Here is a 5239-nt window from a genome sequence, read left to right on the forward strand (position 1 = left end):
TCAATTTCCCATCATTCGTGGCCTTGGGTCACTCGCAGAGCCTCCTGCCATTAATCAAGAATGGAGTTAGTAGCCGTATGAGGAGGATGACTTTTTGCTTAGTGTCTTTTCTGTGCCAGCCCTGGTCTACACCACACATCTTCGAGGGACGAAGGCTCCCACAGGTGAACTGTTTGGCCCAAACAGAAGCAACTGGTACAGAGCCAAATAGAGATTTGAGCTCAGTTTGGAGAAATCCAGGAGTCTGCAATTGTCACACTGAAAATGTCTGTTGGAGGACAGGTTCACGTGGACACATCTCCACGTGTGTCTTGGTCATATCCCAAACTGTTGATCAACGCATCGACACAATGACTCCTGGCCTCACCACGCTTTCCGTTTAAATTAGATAGAAACCTTTACCGTCTTCAGAGGAGAGTGGCTATAAAAAAAGAAATGTGGAAAAGGAGCACGAGCGGCCAGCACGTGGCTTTCCAGGGTGCAGCTTGTATCTGTGTGGGGTCCCGCTGCGCTCGCCCGCACCGCCTCTGCAACTCACCCCCAGCTCATTCCCCAGGCCCCGGCCCCACCTAAAAGGCTGAAAGTCAGCAAGGTGCAAAACGCCTCTCGTGAAAACCAGCGAAGTGTGAGCACCACGGAAAAGCAGCGCCAGGCAGAGTGGCTCAGGCCACGGCCAGCACTCGGGGGCACGTGCAGTTTCCCAAAGCGGGGTTTCCGGTGGCCTTCCTCCCCACGTGGCTGAGAAGGACACCTGACCTGGACCACCTCACCTCGACGAGGGCTCCTACGTCCCAGCAATGGGCAAGCATGCGGACGCCAAACCTCCAGCCAGTGGGGACAGCGCACCTTTCAGGAAATAGCTGCTTGGCCAGGCGTAGCTTCCGGAGGAAATCACATCCTTTGTCCATGGAAGCCGATGCGTCATTGTAATTTACACAAAACCCTGAGCTAAATAAACATCCGTTTGACTCAACTGACCCAATTTTCTAAGAGTAAGTTTCTGCCATTGGGCCAAGTAGAGGCTTGCTATAGAAATTGTGTTCAGTTTTGGGGGGAAATTATAAAAGAGAGAGAGAGGGAGAGAGAGAATGATAATGTTTGCATGGAAGTAAATGGCTTTATATAATCTTACCTGCTTATTAGTATTCTATGATATAGGTTTTAGTCACAACTTTTCATTTTATGAAGTAGAAATTATCTAAACACGTATTAATTGTTAATGTTTCTCAGTAAATGTGTGCAGCTTTGGGCCTTCCTGGGTCTCCGTGGTCGCCTGGGGCCATGTGACTGACTAGTTTCAGCCACGGACAGGCAGGAAGACGCCTGGACTGATGTGTGGGGCAGTGGCCCTGGCGGACGTGACCATGGGGGACATGGACCCTGCTGTGTCCAGCCACGAAGGATCCGGGCTTTTTGTTTGTTTGTTTTATTTTGCTTGGTTTTTTATTTTGTTTTACTTTGTTTCGTTGGTTTATCGTCACAACATAACTTAGGTTATCCTGATGATGTTGCTGATTTTCCCCGAACAGAAGACTGTCACCAAGTCCTTCCTTCTGGGCTATTTCCTGAAAATTCTGGGCTATGGACTCGGAAACTAAGATCCAAAAGAGAGTGAGAGGTGCTTCTTTCGTCCATTTCAGCTAATGTTGTAGAAATAGAAACTCTTGAAATGAACTCACATGGAATCGTAGGCTTGGAGAGTTGCGTCATCCTCATCCCCGAGAGGGAAAAACGTGCCCGGCAAAGCCGGTCCTGTGAGGTGGTGGGTGTCTTCATATCACCAGAGACACTACACCTGTGGCCACGTTTTCACCCCGTGAGATGATGTATTCGGGGTGAAGACCCTGCCTCTCTCCGGATGATGCCAAGTTTGGGGGGAGGCGGTGATGGGAGGTGGCGGCCCCTGCTCGGGCGGCACCACCCCGCTCCACGTTTCTATCAGATGGCAGCCCCTGCAGAGACGCATCGTCTCGGGGGTGGGGTGGGCAGGATGGGACAGGGCAGGTGGCAGAAAGGACCACCACGTTCCAACACAGGTCCACCTTGTCATTCAGCCTCCGAGTCTGAAGCCACTTCCTGGATACAGCAGGCACAGCTATCTGATACTGTGCACACAGGGCTCCTCTCTGTGCAGCAAACTTTTAAGCTCTTCCAAGCCTAGAGGCTGCTCACAGGACAACACTGGATCCATGGTTGGCAAGGAAGCGTGCACACCACACGCCTGTAGGTGTGTCCGGGGTGCAGCCTTCCCCCGTGATGCCGGGTCTCAAAATGGCTCCCTTTCGCTTTTCTAAAAATGTGGTTTTCTAAAAACGTCCTGACCCAGTAACAAGTCTTCTTGCAATGTTCCTAGAATAATTATGGAAGCATTCCCTATGTACATATTAAGTGTTATTTCTGTGGGATTGGGGAGAAAGGGGAGGGACACAGTTGGACACACTCAACTGGAAACATGCCCTTTTCCGTAGCAAGGGCACACACGCTTGAATGTAGCGGGTTAGCAGCTGAACGGCCGGACAAACCCCCAGACGGGGGCAGGGAGGAGCCTTACGCAAACCAGATTCACATCGTCACAGTTCTGGAGGCTGGAAGTCCAAGATCAAGATCTTCGGCATGGCTGGTTCCTTCCGGGCTGGGGAGGGAAAGTCTCCTGCAGCCTCTCTCCCGGCATCGGTGCTTGCTGGCCATCCTCGTGCTCTTGGCTAGTCGGTGCTTCACCGGAGCCTCTGTCTTGATCTTCCCACGACGTTCATTCTATGCCTGCGTCTGTCCAGATTCTATTTTTGAGGACAGTAGTCACGCTGGATTAGTGTGGCTAACCCCAAATCCCACTCCAGTATGACCCCGTGTTCACTGATCACATCTGCAATGACTCTATTTCAAAATAAGATCTTGTTCCAAGGTAGTTCCTACAGCTTAATCCTACAGGATAGGGTTTCAACATTGTTTGTTGGGGTGGGTACAGTTCAACCTATAATACATACCAGTTGTTTATGCCTGAAAATCAGGATTTAGGTAATGCTTGTAGGGGTTTTATACACCTGTGTGTCATCAATGTGAGTCAGGGTTAGTAGGAAAATGATAAACTTTCTTCTTCTCCAATTTGTTTTCTTTTCATCATCTGATGTTATGGTTTGATTACAGACTGAATCTTTTTTTTTTAATGTTTTTATTTATTTTTGAGAGACAGAGAGACAGAGCATGAGCAAGAGAAGGGCAGAGAGAGAAGGAGACAGAGAACCCGAAGCAGCTCCAGGCTCTGAGCTGTCAGCACAGAGCCCAATGCGTGGCTTGAATTCGCGAACTGTGAGATTATGACCTGAACCTAAGTCAGATCCTTAACCAAATGAGCCACCCAGGCGCCCCGATTAGAGACTGAATCTTACCCCCACCCGGAAGGGCAGCTCCAGGTTAGTGACTGAGGACTAGGAGGTCCATGGTCGGACTTCCTGCAAACAGGAAACGATGCTCATCTCCAAGGGGAGGAAACGGGGTCAAGGTCAGCGGCAGGGGCAGCACCAGCACGAGTGACGGAGCAGTCTGGCCTGTGTCACTCGCGGGCTTGAACTCGTGCCAGCAGGAGGCAGGGGAATGAGCACAGGGTCCCCCAAGGAGCCCTGGGGATGAGCCCTGGCCCCGCCACGTGGACTCCGTGTTACCTAGAAAATGGCACAAAACTCTGAGTGTCTGAAAAGTTGGGACGCTGAGTCTAGCTCTTTCTTACCTCATAGGTGTGTTTTATTCAAAATAAATAAAGTAGGGGCACCTGGGTGGCTCAGTCATGTAAGCGTCCGGCTCTTGGTTTCAGCTCGGGTCATGATTGCACTCTTCATGGGTTCGAGGCGGCTTCTGGCTCTGTGCTGAGTGTGAGGCCTGCGTAAGCTTCTCTCTCTCTCTCTCTCTCTCTCTCTCCCCCTCCCCCTGCCCCTCTCCCACTCATGCCATCTCTGTCTCGTCTCAAAATAAATAAATACACATAAAAATATATTAAAAAATAAAGCAAACTAACTTACAGGACAGTGTGCATAAGCCCTAACGTAGCTGTGGTCACTCCCTGCCCTGGGGCCGGAACCTCGACAGGCTGTCTCCCCCGTCACACAGGGGTGCGGAGGGCGAGCGTACACGGAGGAGTATGCCTGAAATACTTGTGAAGACAGTTGCTGTTTCCCAGGCTCCGGGGGCCTCACCTGGCCTGGCGGTGCCCCTCCTCCCCCTAAGCCCGTCCCTTCTCACAAGCCTCTGTGACCCCCGACTTAGCGGGTCCTCCCTGGTCCGCACACATTTACTCCTTTACCTCAGTTTCTCCTCCGCTCGTCCGGGAGGAACTGCTGTTTTCCAGAACCTACGTCAGGCCTTGCCGCCCGGAGGCCCGCGATGAGAACTGTTGGCCGACGGAGATGACAGGATGGTGCGACCCCGCGGGTGGAAGCGGACGCCAAGGAGAGCTGGGAAGCCGTCCGCGAGTCACCAGCACAGGGACAGACGTCACATGGTGCCGGGCCGGCGGGGCAGAGGCTGCGGGCCTTGGGTCGGGCTCCGGCCGCCCTCACAGCGGAGGGGAGACAAATGGCTTCCCCGGAGGAGGGTGTCAGCCACCGCCATTATCGGCATCACCCACCTTGCGGTCAAGGTTTCTTTCGGGGTTTATAGGCACTTCAGCCCCTCAGAGTGTTGGACGACACATGTTTTTGACGAACGGACGTGCCACCAGCTATTTCCTGTGTCTGCTGAGGTCGGATTTGTGTTTCTGACTCTTCACCCACGTCTGTGCCTGAGGGGTTGTACCCGGACGAAGCCGCGGAGGCCTTGGGCCTGGCGTTCGGGCCCCGAAACGGGGTTCAGGGCTGCCCCCCACCCAGCCGCTTCACCCACGGGGCCTTTGTCAGCGGCTGCTTTTCACAGAGAAGTGACGACGGCCCAGAGACACTCGGGGTCCCATGAGAGGGCTGCCAAGGGCGGAACCGGAAGTGAAAACAAACTGTGACGCGCCGCGCCTGGGTTTGGTCCCACCCACAAGGAGCCCTCCCCACTTCCTCGATGGCCGGACGCCCTGCATCGAAGGCCAGGTTACACCTGTGCCCCATCCTGAGCTTTCTCTCCGTGACGGCGACCCCACACCCCACAGTCTTGTCTTTTTTTTTTTTTAATGTTTATTTATTTTTGAGACAGAGAGAGACAGAGCTTGAGGCAGGGAGGAGCAGAGAGAGGGAGACACAGAATTCAAAGCAGCTCCAGGCTC

This window comes from Suricata suricatta, chromosome 4 (assembly GCF_006229205.1).
Source record: "Suricata suricatta isolate VVHF042 chromosome 4, meerkat_22Aug2017_6uvM2_HiC, whole genome shotgun sequence".
Classification (NCBI taxonomy): domain Eukaryota; kingdom Metazoa; phylum Chordata; class Mammalia; order Carnivora; family Herpestidae; genus Suricata; species Suricata suricatta.